At 33.5% G+C, this 20,889-nt stretch overlaps 1 long non-coding RNA gene across 1 annotated transcript in view; it reads right to left on the bottom strand.

The window, feature by feature from the left end:
* LOC140713149 (uncharacterized) overlaps positions 1–20,175 on the bottom strand; it is a 90,385-nt gene extending 70,210 nt beyond the window's left edge. The window contains exon 1 of the long non-coding RNA XR_012095015.1: positions 20,074–20,175. This is a non-coding gene — a long non-coding RNA (uncharacterized lncRNA). The remainder of the gene's footprint in view (positions 1–20,073) is intronic.
* Between the last annotated feature and the right edge of the window lie 714 nt (positions 20,176–20,889).

Genomic DNA, 20,889 nt, shown 5'->3' with positions numbered 1-20,889 from the left:
GTCTAAAAACTCAATGTACATACCTTAATTTTTAAATACTTTATTGTTTAAAAATGCTAACCATTATCTAAGTCTTGAGCAAGTTATAATCTTTATGCTGGTAGAGGATCTTGCCTCAATATTGATGGCTGCTGACTAATTAGAGTGATGGTTCCTGAAGGTTAGGATGACTGTAGCAATATCTTCAGATAGGACACCAAAAAAGTATGCCCCATCGAGTGATTCTTCTTTTTACAAAAGATTTCTCCACAGCAGGTAATACTGTTTGATAGCATTGTACTCACAGCACAATTTCATTCAAAATTGAAGTCAGTTCTCTCAAACTCTACCACTGCTTTGTCAACTAAGTTTATGAAATATTCTAAATATTTTGTTGTCATTTCAACAATGTTCACAGCATCAAAAAACACTTTTTTTGATCATGTATAAAAAGAAACTTCTCATCCATTAAAGTTTTATTATGAGATTGCAACAATTCAATCACATCTTCAGGCTCCACTACTCTTGCTTGTCCTTTTGCTATTTCCACCATATCTACAGTTACTTCCTCCCTGAAGTCTTGAATCCCTCAAAGTCATCCTTGAAAGATGGAATCAACTTCTTACAAAAGCATGTTAATGCTGATATTTTGACTTCCTTTCATAAATTATTAATGTTCTTAATGACATCTAGAATTACCAGAAGTTTTTCAATTTATATTACCCATATCCATCAAAGGAGTCAATATTTATGGCAGCTATAGCCTTACAAAATATATTTCTTAAGTAATAATACTTGAAAGTCAAAATTATTCCTTGATCTATGAGCTGCATAATGGATGTTGTGTCAGCCGACAGGAAAACAACATGAGCCTCCTTGTACATCACCAACAGAGCTCTTTGGTGACTATGTCAATGTGCAGTACTATTCTGAAAGGAGTCTTTTGAGCAGTAGGTCTCAACAGTGGACTTAAAATATTCAGTAAACCACACTGTAAACAGATGTGCCATTACCCAGGCTTTGTTATTCCATTTACAGAGAAAAAGCAGAGTAGATTTAGCATAATTCTTAAGGGCCCTAGGACTTGTCAGAATGGTAAATGATCACTGAATTCAACTCAAGTCACGAGCTCCATTAGCCCTTAACAAGAGAGTCAGCCTGTCCTTCAAAGCATTGAACTCAACATTAACTTTTACTCTATAGTTATGAAAATCCTAGATGGCATCTTCTTCCAATAAAAGGCTTTTTGCCTATACTGAAAATCTGTTGTTTAATGCAGCCATCTTCATGAACTGTCTTAGCTAAATCTTCTGGATAACTTGCTGCAGCTCCTACATCAGCACTTGCTAATGCAGTTGGTGACTTAAGTTGAATTCAACTCAACAGTTGTTGCTTCATCTTACATTTTTATGTTGTGAATACTGCTTCTTTCCTTAAACCTAATAAACTTCTGTTAGCTTCCAACTTTTTCTGTAGCTTTTTCACCTCTCCTTGCCTTCACAGAATTAAAGAGAATTAGTACCATATCTGGATTAGGCATTGGCTTTAGATAATGTAGTGGCTAGTTTTATCTTATTTCCAGACCACTAAAACTTTCTCTATATCAGCAATAAGGCTGTTTAGCTTTCTTGACATTCATGAGTTCACTGAAATAGCACTTTTAATTTCCTTCAAAAACTTTTACTTTGCATTCTCAACTTAGCTGACTGTTTGGTGCAGGAGGCCTGGCTCTTCTTCTGTCCTGACTTTCAACATTCCTTTTCCACTAAGCTTAATCAGTGCTAGCTTTAGTGTTATCGTGGTGTTATTAATTGGCTTAATTTCAACATTGTTGTGTCTCAGAGAATAAGGAGGTTCAAGGAGAGGGAGAGAGATGGGAGAACACCTGGTTGGTGGGGCAGTCAGAGAATGTGCAACATTTATCAATTAAGTTTGCCATCTTATATAGGCATGGTTCGTGGTATCCCAAAACAATTACAGTACAATAGTATTTGAAAGATCACTTAACAGATATAATAATGATAATAATAATAATAATAACAAACTTAAAATATTTTGAGAATTACCAAAATGTGAAACAGAGATAGAAAATGGGCATATGTTGAAAAATGGTGCCAATAGACATGTTCAATGCAGGGTTGTCACAAATCATCAATTTGTAAAACATGTAATATCTGTGAAGCATAATAAAGCAGGGCAAAATAAAATGAAGTATTCCTGTATAATAAACTATTACAAAAATCTTAATAATTTCTACAAGAGGAAAAATAGAAACTTGACCACAACATCATAACATTTTACAGTTATAGCAATATTTTAAGGTTATTGCAAATTGAATTTTAAAACTCTCTAATAAGTAATTATTGAACAAAAGGAAAAAGACCAAAATAAAATTATAGATCTACAGGATTTATGGCATCACATTAAATCACTAATAAGCAGAAAATATATGAGTTCAATTCCCAATTGAAATAGCTAAAAAAGAACAAAATGTAAACCTAAGCAAAAGAGAACAAAATAAAATAAAAGCAGTTATTAATAAAGTTAGAAAACACACAAAAAAAGTTAATTAAAAAACAAAACAAATCATTGACTAATCATTAAAAGAAAGCAAAAATACATGAAATAATAAACTACGGGGACAAAGTAAACATTAAAATAACAGTAAATGTGAAAATCATGTGACTTTTACCTTTTACTTTGCACAGCAAATAAACTTGAAAATCTAGATGAAATGACTAATTCTACAGAAAAATATTTTTACCAAATTGATCTCCGTAGGAACTGAAGGTGTAAACAAACCAGTTTCCATAGCAGAAATAGAGAAAATTAGTAAAGTATTACCCCACATACAGATCACCAAGTCCAGACGTTTTCAAAGGGAAATTTCCAGAAATCTCCAAGGATGAAAATAAAAGTCCAATGCTGTTAAATAATTCCAGAGCATAAGGGGAAAAAATAAAAACTTCCAAATTCTGTTGTATTTCTTGGGAGAATACACAAAACCTTGATACCTAAACCTAGTAATAATAGCCTTAAAAAATTAAAATAACATTTATTAATATTTCTTCAAAATTGTAATTAAAATATTAGCAAACATAGTCCAATAGTATATACAAAAAATACATCATGGTCAAATGGTATTTATTCCAGGAATGCAAGGGCAGCTTAATATTTGGAAATCCATCAGTGTACTTCACCATATTAATAAACATAAGAAAAAAATCACATGATTGATTCCATAAATGTCAAAAACTTAAAAGGAGATTCAACACATTTCAGCACCCATTTTAAATAAAACAGATGTGTGTTTGTGTGTGTGTGTGTGTGTGTGTTTTGTGTGTCCTAAAGCCAGTATCTGACCTATTTGACTTAATAGGAAACACATTGCCTTTATGGTCAGGAAGAAGGCAAAGTGTTCACTGTCTCCAATTATAATCCTGCATTTGAGATATTAATCAATGAAAGTAGATATGAGGAAATAGAGGCATAAGAACATAAAAGAAGAATAAAACATCCTATTTGAAGATGATGAGATAGTATACATATAAAACTCAAGAGGATTTAATGACTAAACTGAAACCAAAAATAAAATTTAGAACAGTAGAAAGAGAAATACTATGCACAAATTAATGTACTCCATATATACAAATTATCAATTAGAAGATACAATGTAAGAGAAATACTATTTATCACGGCCACCAAAAAAAAAATGAAGTATTTAGAAGTAAACCTAACAAGTGATGTTAAAAAGGTTTCTAAAGAAAACTTTAAAATATTCTGAATGAAAAGTGAACTTAAAGGGAAAACTGTCTGTTCTTAGATGGTCTGAGTCAACACCAGGAAGATGTCAATTCTCACCATGTTAATATAGAAACAATGTGACTCCACAAAAATACTAAGAACAATATGTTTGAAGTCAGATAAGCTGATTTTAAATTTTTAAGGAAAATAATTATGGTAGAAAAACTAGAGCAATCCTTCAAAAGGGGCAATAGAATGCTTAGCCAAACAGATACTAAGATATAATCAAGGCATGGTGTTATGGGAGTATAAACAGAACCAATGAGAAAGCCCAGTACATATGTAAATTTATATATATACACACACACACATATACATATATATACACACACACATTTATATATACATACATTATATATATGTACCATTTCCAATCACTCCTTTTGGGGAAATATATAAAAAATCAGATCTATACCTCAAATATATCAAAATAAACTAAAAATAGATCAGATATCTGAATATAAAAAATGAAATCATATATATACTAGAAAAGGACATATATTAATTCCTTTTTAACCTTGATATGGGGAAAGCCTTTCTACTGCAAAATCCAGATACAATAAAAGAGAAATTAAACTACACAAAATACTTTAAAATAACCTTTTGTGGGTAAAAACGCCATAAGCAAAATCAAAAGAAAAATGACAAAATGTGAGAAAATACTTGCAACATATATTGCAGATAAAAGGTTAATATTCCAAAAATACAAAGAAATCTGAAAAATGAGAAAGAGACATGAACATACGTTCCACAGAAAAAAAATATACAAATGGTCTTAAAATACATGTAAGATGCTTCCAGTCACTTAATTTATAAAAACGTAAATTAAAACTCCACTGACTGACCATTTCTCACTTATCAGGTTGACAGAAATCCAAAGCTTCACAATACACCCTCTGCTAGTGAGGTTGTGAAGAAACACATCCTCATACGTTGTTGGTCAGAACATCACATTATACCATCCTGTGGAGGGGAATTTAGCAAAAGCTAGCAAAACAAAACCTATCCTTTGATCCAGCAGTTCCATTTCTAAAAATGTAATCTGAGGATATATCTCTACAACTATAAAATGTATGTATAAGTATATAAGTGTATTCATTGATACATTAATTATAATAGCAAAATATTGAAAACAACTTAAACTCCCCCCAGTAGCAGGCAATAGATTTTTATACATTACTGTACATCCCAAAATGGGTACTTTGTAGCTATACAAAAAGACTAAAGAAGATGTCAGTAAACTGGTAAGGAGTGATTCCCAGGGTATATTTTTAAATGTAAAAATATATATTATAACCTATTGTGTAAGAATGAAGAGAATGAAGAAGACACACATTAAGCGTGTTTGTTTGTGTATTTATTGCTTCATATATTTGTGTATGTATTTGCAAAAAGAGACACACACAAAAAAACAGAAACTAATGAAAATTGTTACGTAAAGATGAAAAGTGGGAACAAAGTAGAAGAGAAAGAAAAAGAATCAAACTTTTCTGATTCATCCATATATATATAGAGAGAGTATTTGATATGTAAGCATATCACTTCTTTATATAAATTTAGAAATTAAATTAAATCAAGAATCAAAAAAAACACACTAAAATTGAATAAAAATGGAAACAAATTTAGCTATAGCAAACTTATATCATACGTGTCTGTACACACACACATAAATTAAGAAATTTTTGAACATAGTACTGTGATTATAAACCCCTAGTAGAATACATTTTAAAGACAAAAAGAACTTTAAAAAACTTTAAGTTTACTTAGCAAGATTACTGTTGGTAGTGGTATTGGTGTAGTAATTCTGAAAATATTTTGTGGGTGCTGTAAAATACACTAAATGAATAAATATATTGGTGTTGAGAGTCAGGATCCTCACTGTGGGAAAAGTAAGATTCCAACATAGACTGGAGGAAAGTGTCAAAGAACTCTGCAAGGTAGCTTTCAGTATAAGAGATATATATACTGCATTGACTGACTGAATAAGCATACAATGAACCTGAATCTTGGTTTCTAAACACAGTTCCCCACTATAAGGAACCAGAGCTCTTTGGAGAAACGGTTGATTCTAGCTCTTAGGCATGGAAAGTGCAAGGTAGGTTTGTAACATACCGCTGAGACAGAAAGCAAAGAAAATGCCCAAAGATTGATAAGGCTATATCAAACGACACAAATTCTACTTGAGGGGGCTTCTACTTTACATATTTGGGATAATTTGAAGAATCAAAAGAACAATGATGGCAATAGATGATAACACATCAAATATTTTTAAAATTCCTAAATCCATAATGATATTTTAAAAAATAAAAGAGATGGGGAAGAGAAAGTTCTTCCTTGAAGAAAGTCTATCAGTAAATATTTAAAAAGATATAAATTTTAAAATTATCATTTTGCAAGCACTAATGCTAAGATTATCATGAATGTTAAAAAATACTAAATCAATTTTTTGAGAGCAAGATTTGTATAGATTCCTAAAACATTAACCACAGTTATCTATCAACTGCAAGAAAACAGTTTACCTTTTACAATGAAAGCATCTCAGAGACATCACTTTAATCAAATAAACAATAAAGCATCACTAATAATGGAACAAGTCAATATTATTAATGAGATACACTGAGAAGGACACAAGATCATCTATTTATTATTCTTGACAAAAACTATTTAAACTGATTCTGAAAAATACAGAAATAATCAGTGGGACATTGTAAAAACAAAAACAAACAAAAACAAAACAAAACAAAAAAAACACTGGCCTGGACTTTTCAAAATTTCGAATTCATGAGACAAGAGAGGGACTATTCTATATTAAAGAAAAGGCAACTAAGGGTATTGAATAATCCTTGATTGAATCATCAGTTAAAAAGTGAAACAACTATAAGAAATATGAATGTCATAATGGAAAAATTTTAATATGGGCTGATATCGGGTATTTTTCTTACATCAGTAGTTTATACTTTGGGTGTAACAACAGCATTAAAGTTATGAAGAAGAATGTCCTTGTCTTGAAGAAATAGATGTTGAAGTATTTGGGGTGAATTATCATGATGTCTGCAACTGAGTTCTAAATGGTTCAGTAAATATATCTCTGTATGTGAGAAGGACACAGAGAGAGACAGAGAGGTTGGAAATGTAGGAAATTGGTAACCTCTGGTGTACTTAGATGAGGCATATGAGTGTTCATTATATATGTTTTTAGTTTATTGATAGGTTTGAAATATTTCAAAGTAAAAACTTAAGAAATGAAAAAAATCATTTAGCATTAATGAACAAAATGTGTTTATTTTTAAGAGTTTCAAAGTCATTATTTTAAGCAGCACAAAGCTAAGGCTATCTAAGACATAATAAAATTATAGTCAGGTTATTTAATTGCCTTTTATCACCTAAAAATAATTTAAATGGAAGCATATGCTGATTATTTACTTAGAGGAATATTCCTATCAGAAAGAAGAATGTAATTTTCTCATATTTTGCCCTCATCCACCAAATATGTGTAATAATTCACAAGAGTGTTGACTCATTTAATAGTTCCAGAAAAGTTTTGCAGATTTTGAGGTAGATGAGTTAAACTGAGGTCATCAATCCAATAAAAGCAAAATCACTTCTTAACTTCCACATTGGCATCGGAACTCTGGCAAAAATCCCACCTCTGTTACTCACTAGACATGGAGTCAACATCTAACTTGTTCAGATTTCACATTTCTTATCTGTAAAATGTGAATATGAATACCTATATCATTCCTCCCTTTGGAATGGATCATAAGTTAAATAAGTTTGAAGGATCATAAGTTAAATAAGCGATATCATTTAATAGCATGATGTCTAGCTAGACTAGGGGCTCCATTAATGTTAGTTAGGTTTGGTATTGTCTAATAAAATCAATGGTTTAACTTGTTTTTGACACTTGAACTTGGTTCTTTCTATATTAATATAGCCATTGGTGCTGTCTGCAAGAGAGAATATATTGAATTTCATAAGTTACAAAGAACCAGAGATACATCTTCAATTAAAATTTGTACAAAATGACAGTTCTTAAAAAGGCACAAGTCCATAAGAAAACTAATAAGAAATTCCCATCCACAATTGATCCACAAACGGTTTTTAATTAATACATTTCTCTAATAGCTGTTCAGCTGTTACACTGGTGCGACTGAAATTAAAATACTATAAAATGGTGTTATCTTTCCAAAAATATACACCTAAAAATGATTTTACCTCTTATTTTCAAAGCAATATATTCAATCCCATTACATTTGAATTGGTAATTACTAGACAACTTCCAAGCAAGTCTAAACAGGTAGTTTCCCTTTTTATAGAACTATGCCAAAGTTATCAGAATAGAGTCCTCTTATAGATGAATAAAGCAGGTAGTAATCCATTTGGCACACTTTGAGAAATATCATGGCAGAAAGATTCTCGGTCTTCTTCCTCTTTATAAATAACAAAAAGGTGCTAACAGTCAATATGCCTACAAAAAGGGCCAGCAATTGAAAAACCCCTCCTATCCTCAAACATATTTTAAGCTATTGCATTTCTTTTAAATATGCTCCAGTGGGAAAAGGTGTATAAAGGGAAGGGAACAGTGGGAGTGAGATGAAGGAAAACCCCCTAAATTGCTACTTTTCCAGAGGCTTAACTGTAAATAGCAGATTACAGAACCAGAATCAAACACAGCATTTGGGTGGGTGGTTGAGCTGTAGAGAAGACCCCTTCTTCCATTCACTCATATTAAATACACCATTGATTTGTGTGAATTGTTGTTTTATAATTAAGCAAGAAAAGTTTAGTTGTGACCAGAAGCCATCAAATTAGAGGAGACAAGAATAATGAAGGCGATGGCATAATTCCCTGCCTGACACTTTCAAAGTTCCAGAGGTAAAGGTGAAAAAGTGACAGAACTGTCTTATGAGAGATTTCCTGTGATTCTTAGGAAGCCTGAGATACTGAAATATTTTCATGAGAGTCTTTGGGTAGCTCTTGGCACAAGTGCAATTCTGAGTTGGGGAAAGAGCCTTTCTGCCTGCTGTTTCTTCACATCCTGCACTTTTGTGACACTCAGGGCTGGCAGCCTTACGGACACTGCCACCCACACCCAGGAAAGAGAGGAAGGCCCCTGTCAGCATAGGCAGGAGGTGAAACTCCGTGAAGCAGTTATATGGATGGAGACCCCATCCATGGAGAAAAACAAAGGAGAACATGAATATTTAGTCATGGGGGGTGGGGGGTGGGAAATGAGACTATGAACAAATTTTAGGCCCCCATCCCATTAATTTATATCACATCCTGCCACTGGACCAGTATCCCTAAAAGAGCATTTTATCCTTTTTGTAAATTTTTCATCAAAAATCATTAGATGTAGGATAAACAAAACATTCTGATCACGACCTTCTAAAATGTGGCCTCAATGAATTCCCTTTCATTCATATAACCTAAACATATTTGCCACTTCCTTTCTTCTCCCAGTTTCTTACCTTGATTAAAGCATATCGTTTCTTGAACTTTGTACATTCTCCTGCATCCTCTCCTGCCCGTCTAAATACAAAGCAAGTAAAGCACCATCAGTTCCATAAACACTTTCCAGCCCTCAACAAACTACTTTGATCTACTGCTTTTCCCAAAATATGACACAAATTGCCCATATTCAGATATTAGCATTGCAAACTTAAAAAACATACACGGTTTGAGACTTCATCAGTTACATATTGTTTGGGAACATCTTTTTTTCTGTTGTCTAATTTTGTACTTGGCCTTTGTATTTTATTTTGTCTGGCCTTCTCATTTATAAAGTAAGTTTCTTGATGACAGGTTCTATGTTATTCTCATTTTTGCATTTTCTACAGTGCTTAACATGGAGAAGTCCTCTATAAATATTTTTGGTGGATAAATTGACTCATTTATCTAGCATGGTATTAAGAAAAATGAGAAAGAATATTTGGAGTAACATCTCATCATATTTTGAAATGTTACTTTTTTTTCTCTATCCAGAAAAGTCTCTTTTCAGTTCTAATCCGAACTTCCTAGTAACTGAGGTAAAGTCAAATAAGCAAGCCACAGTCTGCTAGCACATAACAGCAAAAATTTCCCTAACCCACAAGGATAATCATCAAAGAGATAAAATATTCATAGTCAACTCTTCTTTTAGGTTTACAAACAGTGAATATATTATATAACCAACCAGACTGAAAGTGAGATCTACCACAACAAGGCACCATGATCCTTTTATTTTCCATTATGCGTTATTTTAAAGAAATTTAATAACAGAAGTGCCAGGAAACCTGAGATCTAAATAAGTTCTTTATATTAACCTTTAAGATATATTTTTAGGTACTAAAATAAAGTCTCTGTTTCCAAGTTCTTTGTCGATTAGTCAACCACACTGGAAGAAAGACAAAATTTTTTTTTTAGTTTTTTGCCTCCTTATTCATTAAGGATCAAAAAAAATCACACTGAAACTAACAGCTGCTCAAAACTCATATTTCTCCAGCACAAAGATTGTTAATAATTATTATACATAAATTATAGGATGTTCTATTTTAATAATTTCTTATATGCCTCAAAAGCATTGCTTTCCCTTCTTACATGAAGTCTTGCCTCTCTTTTATTCCTTTACTTATACATTAACATTTATAATTCCTATGTCACAAAAATATACAATAAGAAGAAATCTCTTCATTGATTATTAGTATGAGAAATCAGACCTATGTTAGATTCAACACATTGGAAAACAAAATGAAAAAACCGATCCCCAACCTCTAGTGCAAGAGAAATTAAGCAGAAAGAGTTGCCTCTGTTGGGTTTTAAAAACAATATATAAAACTAAATGGATAGGGAAGGAAAGCAAATAGTTGATTCACATGACCAGGGTGAAAAGAAAAACAAACATTGTAGTTGCAAAAACATATATTCCATAACAAGTTCTTAAGACTCCCAGGTGCAACATCAGCAGCGCTCGAGTCTCGATTTTTATTGTAATCTTGTGGCTTTTTATTTGTAACTTATATGAAAAGAATCATATTGATTGGGGCAGATTTAACTCAGTAAAACCTATTCTACTGAGATTGTCTGTGCTAGGTGATTTTATCAAGTTCTCTTTTGGTTTCATTTTCTTCCTCATCCCTATTCCCAGGGGAGGCTGCAGCCTAGCTTGCAGAGCAAATTGCCCTAAATTGAGTTCTTTCTCTGGCATAGACAGGGCTGCCTTTGGCTCCTCGGCTTGAAAACTTTATGCATTCTTTTTTCCTTCTTCCTTAACAATCCCCTTCCCTTTTTCCAATTAAAATGGAGAAGTTTGCACCGGTACCTGCTCCCAATTAAATGAATACTGCATTACCAGCCGCACTCCCGGATCTTCTTTACCCTCCCTTCATTAGCCTTATTCCTCTGAGGCTGCCTGGCTGTCTGCCAGGGACTTATGGCAAGAATTCAAAATCTTGCACACTTTATCCCCTCCAAATCATTCTTGAATATAAGCAGTCTGCTCCTTAGGCCTAGCAAGAGAAATCCAAGAACGTGTTCAAAATGGATAGGGGGTTGGGAGGGAGAGAAGAGGAAAAAAATGATTTATTTAAAAGGCTAAAAGCCTATGCAAAGAAAGACAAGCTAAGAGAGGTTAAGCTTCCCAGTTAATTGACCTTAGTTTCTTTTTTAAAAGCTTGAGTAGGAAGAACAACAAATGACAGTTCAATGGCCTTGCTTTATTTCTGAGTGCCTTCATGTCTACAGGAAGTACATCATCATCTTCGCACCTCAGGCATACCGACTCCCAACACTCAAAATAATGTACCATGACTGAAGAGGCCAATATTGGAAGCTTAAGCAACTGCTGTTATATATATATATATATATAGATCAACATGAAATTTTCCAACAAATGTGAGTGCTATGGGGCCATTGCATCAGCTATTCTCAACTGACACTTGGAATCAGTGAACATGCATCAAGCTGTCATGAATGATGACCTAGGTGTCAGACCAAAAAAACAAATGGGCATTTTGTGTGCCTCCACTACTCTCTAAAACTTTGCAAATTTCATTAACAGAACTGCTGAGCATACTTGAGCAGAATATGTGATCAAATTCCAATTCTAGTACATACTGTGTGTGTGACCTTGGGCAAGTTATTTAACTTCTCCAAGGCTCATGGTCATCATTTGTAAAGTGGGACTAATAACTATATCCAGAATGATATGCTTTTTGTAGATTAAGTAGTTCATGTAAGGCACTGAGCACAATTCCTGGCACGTGGTATATAGTTAGCCACTGTATATTCTCATTATTATTGCTACTATTATTAATGCTAGGCAAAAATTATACCATATGATCTGATAGAACTTTTGGAGCCTTTCCCAGAATATGGCAAGGGCTAAAGACAATTTGCAGATGATTTTTAATTTTACAAAATTAAAAATGTGCAATTGGATTCTCAGAAGTTGACCCTTGTTTGGCACAGAACCCAACACAGCTATGACATCCGATAAGGTCAATATTGGCAAACCTATCCTTTAGTGGTAATTATAAGTCATCAAATTCTTCAAGCACCTTAGAGAATATATCACCATTGCTGACTTTTTATCAGAACAATATGTAATTGCACACTTCAAAAAGTCGTCACCAATTTGTCTCAGTTCTGAGAATTAACATAGTATTTGTTTTATCTCCTAGTGACAAACTTCCCAAGCATGCTATCATGCTGCAGTTCACCACTTGAAGAAAAAAAGCAAAGCAATGCAAAAAGCCATAATTACTAAATCATTTTAAGTGGCTCTATTGATGAAAAGACAAAAAAATCACATATATGAATTGGGATAAATATGATAAATTCCTGCTGACTGTTTTTTATCTCCTACAACAGACACCACTGATGTCTGTACACGAGCTGCACAATTATTGACTGATTTATAAGAAATATGATGTGTGTTATCTAAGAAACCCAAGGCAGTAGACATAATCTCAAAATAGGAAGTCACTTTATAAATAGCTATTTTTAATGTGTGAAATTTTTAACTAATATCTAACAGTTGTACATGTTTGGGGGATACCTGTGATATTTTGATATCTGTATACAATGTGTAGTAATAATCCAATCAGGTAATTGTTACATCCATCATCTCAAGCATTTACCTTTTCTTTGTGTTGAGAACATTACAATTCTTCTCTTCTAGAAAATAACTATTTTTGATTGATCAAATCCAGGTCAAATTTCCTATAGCACTTTACAATAATTATTAGGAATGCAAGCACTGGAATCAAAGATCTGGAATTATATTACAGCCTCAACTTGCTTGCTATGTGACCTCTAAAAAGTCATTTAACTTATCAGACCCTCCATTTTCTCAAATAGGGCTTATAACATGTGCAAGGTGATGCTTTTAAGGATTACATTTAAAATGCTTAACTTGAGCCATAAGAAGCTCTCTACTTTACCATGATCATGATCATCATCACTATTATTACTGTCAAGTTTTTTTACTTTTCAAAAATTAGTTCTTAAAATAGGAAAATAATGTGAAATATGAGGCAAGAGATTATGATGTATATCAAATATTAGTGAGAATGCATTGATCCCACTAGAGGTAACACACACTCACTGATTCAGATCATGCATATTTGAGGACAGCTAAATTAGGATCATTCTCAGAAATTATACTTTAAGGAATGGATTGAAAAATCTACTACATCCAGGAAGTTTTTTTAATATATATATATAGTTATTTATCAAAAAGACAGAATTACATGCACTAGCACAGAAGATATAAATCAGGTCACATGGCAATGAGGGAGAGCCAGTACTTAAGCTCAGGTCTGCCAATTCCAGGTAAAGGTCTTTCATGTGATATTTATACTCAGTAAGTCAGCAATGCCATCTTACCTGGTTATGTGAGAAAAAAGAAAAGATTCAACAGGAAAGTAATAATACTTTCCATTGTTGCACTATCATAAGCATTTTAAAATTACAAAACTAATTTTAAATGAAAATGTGTTCTTTTTTTTTTATTTTTTATTTTTTATTTTTTTTATTTATTTTTTTTTTAAATTTATTTATTATTATTAAACTTCAAGTTGTAGGGTACATGTGCACAACGTGCAGGTTTGCTACATATGTATACTTGTGCCATGTTGGTGTGCTGCACCCATCAACTCGTCATTTACATCAGGTATAACTCCCAATGCAATCCCTCCCCCCTCCCCCCTCCCCATGATAGGCCCCGGTGTGTGATGTTCCCCTTCCCGAGTCCAAGTGATCTCATTGTTCAGTTCCCGCCTATGAGTGAGAACATGCGGTGTTTGGTTTTCTGTTCTTGTGATAGTTTGCTAAGAATGATGGTTTCCAGCTGCATCCATGTCGTGTTCTTAAACCTCAAGTGTCACATGTATCCCCTTGAACCTGCCTATCGACCAAAGATCCTATCTTGGTTAGTGGCACTACCATTCACCTCTCCCAGAAACATGGGAGCCATTCTGCTATTTCCCCACTCAAGTCACCTTTGTACTAATAATTCCACTTCCATGACATTGGCTAAAACAGAATCATCTTTGTTGATACTTAGTTCAAAACCTCATTGTCTTATGCCTGAACTACTGTAATAGTCTCCAACTGGTCTCCTTTATCACAGACTCTACCACTCACTGCATTCTCCAAAGTCTCATCAAAATAATCTTGCTAACACAGTCTGATTGTGCTATTTCTCAGTTTGAAACCTGCGATCTCATGTCAGACTCTTCTCAGCCGAGCCCCATGTGCCTGCCCCTCCCTACTGTCATCCTTCACGCCCACTCTCATCCCCAGTGCCCTCTGTGTATCAGCCATATTCTTTTCATTTCGTTACCTGTTCTTCTAGCTTATGTTAGTTCTGTAGTCTATAATGGCTTTCTTTTCCCACTTAGCTTAAATATCACACGAGTGCTTGAAAAGAAACTTCTCTGTAAGTTCTATATAGACCCATTGGGTGAAGCTTCTGTCAGCTACTGAGAGAAGTGTGTTAAGATATTTTTGAATTGTGGATTTGTCATTCTCCCATGTAGTGTTATCCATTTATGTTTATATATTTTTTAAGTCAAACTTAATTTTTTAAATTTATATATATAAATATATATCTTGAAGCAAGGTCATATTCTGTCAACCAGGCAGCGGTGTGATCACAGCTCACTGTAACCTCCAAACTCTTGGGCTCAGGGGGTACTCCCACCTCAGCCTCCCAAGTAGTTGGGAATACAGGCAGGTGCCATCATGCTCAGTTAGTTATTTAATTTTTAGTAGAGACAGGGACTTGCTATGTTGCTTAGGCTTGTTTCAAACTCTTGGCCCCTACTGATCCTCCTGCCTTGGCCTCCCAAAGTGCTGGAATTACAGGCAGGAGCTACTACAGCTGGACTTAAGTTAAACTTTAGGTTATATATTTAATGTACTTTTAAAATTTATTTATTTGAAAGACAATTACTAAAATCTGTACATAAATATTAAGACATTAACAATGAATTTTTAAATAAAATGACAATTTATAGTTGCATAAACTTATGGCACACAAAGAGATGTTAATAAGGAATAATTAAATCGAACTAGTTAACATATCCGTCATCTCAAATACTTAATATTCTTTTGTGGTAAGAATATTAGAAATTTACTCTCAGCAATTTTCAAATGTATAGTACTCTATTATTAACTATATCTATTTTTAACAATATTAGGCTTATATAATTTTCTAATATGCATACATATATATTTATATGTTCCATTTAACTTTATACTGGTTTAAATTATTCTATATGAAAATAATAGAGTGATAATAACTGTCTTCTGGCTAGTAATTATCTGGGATTCTTTTTCATCATTTACTTTCATCATGGCTGTGTCTTTATGTTTTAAGTATAAATCTTTAGAGAGCATACTACTGAAATTTTAAAAATCCAGTCTGACCAATTCTGTCTTTTATTTGGAGAGTTTACTCCATACACATTAATTGTGACTACTGGACTGTTTGAATTTACTTCACTTAATTTGTGCATCTAAGACTGCCCTATTTGATTTTTGTTGTCTCTCTTTTTAGCTTGTCTGTCTCCTTAATTCCTTCAAGAAGTGTGTACTGAACAATTACTATCTTGCAAGCACTGTTCTAGCACTGGACATTGGAGCTGAAGGAGATAAAGACTCTTGCTCTCAGGGAGATTGCATTCTAGTGGGAGAGGAGAGACAATGAGTAAGTATATAATTGAATAAGAACATAAATAAATAGCAATGAAAATATTTTTTAAAGTTATGTTCTATTCTTATTGTCCTTACTCTTCTCAGAAGCCCATTTTTCTTCTGAGGCTATAGGAGTAGCTTTGTAATGGATCTCCCCTTGTCCTGTATCTCCTTTTCTAATCCATCTGCCTCACCAATATTCTCATGTTGTGATTTAAATATTACTTTTCCTAGCTTAAAACCTTCAACATCACCCCTTGGCTACTTCATAGAGCAAAAATAACTTAGGTCAACATTCAAAATCCTCTACAAAATGGGATCAACCTACATTTTCTACCTCTCTCTTCAATAGAAATATAGTGAAATATACCTATACAACTTAGAAATATAGTAATAGAAACACAGCAAAATATACCTATACCACTTAATTCAACTGATGAGCAAAAGTTTATCTTGCTTGCCAGGGTGGGAATGATATGAAAGAAAAAGTGACAGAGTGGAGAAGAGGAAAAGACTAGAAAAGAATTACTTTAGGTATAAAATGTTAGTATCTCCTTTGACTTTCTTTAGTATACATGTATGGAGCACCTGCTATATGCCAAGCACTGTGCTAAGCCCAAGGATTATAAAGACGAATAATAAGATATAATATTTGCCTTCAAAGATGGTGGAGCTTAGTGAGAAAACGATAAATAAACAGATAGAAGAAAATGTACTAAGTATTACGACAGAAGGATCTGTGAAGTGCAACTAGAGAACTCAGGCAGGAGGCTCTGTAAAAGTTTCAGGTGAATTAGTTCTTCTACTGAGAAAACAGCATGAGCACTGAGAAAGGCAGGCCTTCATGCTTTCAGAGCATTTAAGGCCTCTTTTGCTTGCAGATATTACAGTAATAAATTGATATACTTAAAATAGTATTAATGTCACACCATAGAAGTATCACCAACTTTTGCATATACTGCTTTAAATTATTTCACGAACTTTTGATTAAACATAAGACAGTAAGGGTATGCAGTTATTTATTCCTCACCCTTGAAAATCATACTAAACTGACAGTAAAATAATTTTAAGACTTAGAAACCCTTAAGGATGAAAAGGAGAGAAGATACCAGATAAGTTATTTCAAAAACATTTCTGAAACATTATAATGTAAATGGATGAATAGTAACTGCTTAGCAAACTAGATAAAGCTGAAGCCTTAACCTGAATTGAAGAAAACCAATAGGAAACTGCCAATTTTACCTCAAAAACCCAAAGAGATTTTCCCTTCAAGCTAGAGAAACTGAATGGCCCAGGGAATACATGCATATAAATATTTAGACTCTCTCAGTTAAAAAGTCATGTTACCACTTCATCATACTAATAAACCACAACTACCAAGATATCCCATTATAAAGACTTCCCAAATTATTATTTGGCTCTTTTACTCTTAAATATAAAGAAACAGTCAAGGACCCCCCAACCTGTGGAGAAATATTCTAACATGAAAGGAAAAAACCAAAACAGAATTTGGAATCTGAATAAGGTTTCTGGAGAGAAAGTTGGGCTTCTGGACAGAAATACTAAAAGTGGAAGACAATGAAGAGAAACTTTCAAAGTTTTGAGGGGAAATTATTTCTAATGTAAAACTGAATACCTTGCCAGAGTATAGATCAAGTCTAATTACAGAATAAAGATATTCTGGTATATTCAAGGTCACAAAATTTTACCTCCTCAGTATTCTTGTCAGGAATTTTCTTGGAAATGAATTCCACTGCAAAGTTGACAGTAAACCAAGAAGAACATCAGGAAAGAGAAACATAGCTCAAGACAAAGATAAAGAGAAAATCTCAGAATGGTGGTGAGGGCTCTAGAATGGACACCTTCAAGAAAAAAACAAGAAAAAATAATGTCTAAAAATATTGAAAGTAAATTCACTTAACATGGATGTGGCTATCAAAACCAGGAACACCTGTTGAAGGGAAGTTCAATATAGATGATGTATTCACATGGAAAAATGGAGAGGGTTGAAGAATAAGCACACAGATTATCAAAGGAAGAAAATTTGAAAACTGAAAAAGGAACTCAATGTGTTCAATAACTGACCTGTTACAAAGTTTTATCACTTTTTAATGTTTAAAACATGATTTCAGGAAACTCTAGGAAAGGAAATATTTAAAATCAACTCCACTGACAAAGTTTTGCAAATTGATTTATTTGAAAAGCTCCTGATATACACTGACATACTTCTTCACTGACAGCTAGATTATATAGAAAGGGTTTTTGTTTGTTGGAGATGTCATTGGTACCTTATTCTAATTACCGAAATAAATGTCATCGATGTGCCTCTCTCTTAAAAATTGTGACAAAAAAATAAGAAAATAAATTGCCTTGTTTAACTAGCCTCCTAAAGTTAAGGCTGGCTGAAAATTAGAATTTTTACCAAAACTACAAGGTCCCCTGAGACTCCCCAGAAATCTTACAATACAATTCAGCCTAGTTTGAGTGGCTATTCCCTACAAAAATCTCTAATTGGTATGTGTAATAAAACCTAAGCTATATAAGTGAAACAAGATTTGGGGGGAAACTTAGTGATTATTTTTTAATTATGACTACTTCACTGGGCCAGGTGCGGTGGCTCATGCCTGTAATCCCAGCACTTGGGAGGCTGAGGCGGGTGGATCACCTGAGGTCAGGAGTTTGAGACCAGCTTAACCAACATGATGAAACCCCATCTCTACTAAAAATACAAAATTAACTGGGCTTGGTGGTGCGCACCTGTAATCCCAGCTATTCAGGGGGCTGAGACAGGAGAATAGATTGAACCTGGGAGGCCAAGGTTGCAGTGAGCTGAGATCGTGCCATTACACACCAGCCTGGGCAACAACAGTGAAACTCCGTCTCAAAAAATAAAATAAATAAATAAATAAAGATAAAGAATACTTTACATGAAGCTTCATTTGAATACTTTACTGTATTTTCATTCCTACAGGAAAAGTCTGCAAGGTAAAAAGAAACAGCTTATTCTTCACTTCATTCTAGTATCACCTCAAACCTTCTCAAAGCACTTCAAACTTACTAGCTCATGAATTCAAAAACTTCATCAAGAAGCCAGGCTGGTTTAGAAAAATGACCATCCACTTTGGGTCAATCGAAAGTGGAGAAAGAGAGTTATATTGTGGTGTAGGAATGCCTAATATGCTCAGTGTCCAGTTCACAAGTGAAATAGATTTATTTATGAAAAACAATAAGCTACCTCTTGTTTTCAAACAAAATTTCTTTAAATTTACATAAAATTAGAGAAATTATGCTTTTCCCCTAAATTTAATAAATTTAGTAAACTTATTCAGCCCTCTTCCAGTTTTCAACAAACTAAGCAAATGCTCATCGGAGAACAATGAAAACTCAGTAATTAGTTCAAAATTTATAAACTTACATCTGACGTCATTATCTGAATTCCTATAAATAAAAATCATAAAACTTAACTTTAGAATAAAACTTAATTTTTCACCAGTGGGAATATCATCTTCTCTCCAAATTAACCCACTTCTCCAAAACAAGAATAACCATTGTAACAATGCTTACATGGTTCAACTATATACAATGCCAAAATTAGTTTTCTGAGGCATTAAAAGGTGCCACTTATGTATATAACTACTAGCTTCACTAATAAGCCTTCTAAAGTTCTGGATTTCTTTTGATATGGTAATAACCTAACTCAGAGGCAGAGAGAAGGGATCATAAATATATTACCTACTTAAAATCGAGTAAAAGGGGTCCTAGTGTGCAATGGGAAAGTTTCATATGTGAAAAAATATACCATCTATCATTTGGTAGTAATTTAAGCTATTTGATAACTACCTTGGAAAGGAATGTTTTCCTCTTTGAGTTAAACTTCTTGCATTTTATTTAGAGTCATATTCATCAAAGCCGTTTCCGGGGCAAGGAATAAGCCTACACAAATAAGACAATTCCAAGAAAGATATTTTCTAATATCTTGACAAAAATTATCCTTCCTTTCGTATCCTGGAACTACAGAGTGAGTTCATTCCAATACACTAACCATTACCAAATCATTTTAGAAGAACCTCAACAACAGTAAAATTGGCCTCATTATTGCAGTGTACTCACACTTTTTGTACACAGGTCCAAGACATAAGGAGTCAAAACCACCTCTGATGCCTTCTGACAGATTGGAGATGAACCAGATTCCACAGGGTGTACACGCCAAGGACATCTAGAAGCCAAATGACAAAAATTAACATCTCCAGATTCTGTCTGTGCAGACACAGGAGCAACACAGATTTATAAACTCTGAGTGTATCTTCAAGAGAATCAAGTCAAATGCAGCTTTGTTCTCTTACAATATTTCATCAAAAATAGCATCATATCCTAAAAGCTGGGTTTTATATATCAAAAACTAACTCTGTTGTAATTTGTTTATATTAGCCTTGATTTTCATTTCAAATGGGACAGAATCTCAGACAGGGTGTTGACTTTTTACGGAGCTTTTATTAAAATATTTTATGAATTTTATAGCTAGAACTTTAACTCATTTGTGGAAAGTACATCTTAAGGTCATCTAAGCCAAGCTTTAGGGCAAGTGTCACCTGGGTTGAAGTTAAACCCCTTAAAGATAAAATAGAGCTAATACTAACATCTGCATCTTGGGGACATTAGGATGGAATTTAGCACAGTACCTGACACACAGTATTTTTAAAATGTGAGGTTTATCATTTTAATTATTGTTCTAATTCACTTAAAACTTACATATTTCTAAGAACTACCCTTCTTACTCTCATTCCAGTTAGTTGCCCCTTTTTTAATCAATGGAGGCAGTTATTGTAGAAGATTGCTCCACAGTCAAAAGAGATGCCATTTTAATGGTGAGCAAAAGAACTTTCAATGAGCACAGAAACTACCTCAAAACCTACAGCAAAAGTAATT

Source organism: Chlorocebus sabaeus, chromosome 13 (assembly GCF_047675955.1).
Source record: "Chlorocebus sabaeus isolate Y175 chromosome 13, mChlSab1.0.hap1, whole genome shotgun sequence".
NCBI classification, from domain to species: domain Eukaryota; kingdom Metazoa; phylum Chordata; class Mammalia; order Primates; family Cercopithecidae; genus Chlorocebus; species Chlorocebus sabaeus.
The sequence above is the reverse complement of the archived record's forward strand: the minus strand, read 5'-3'. Positions and strand labels throughout refer to the sequence as shown.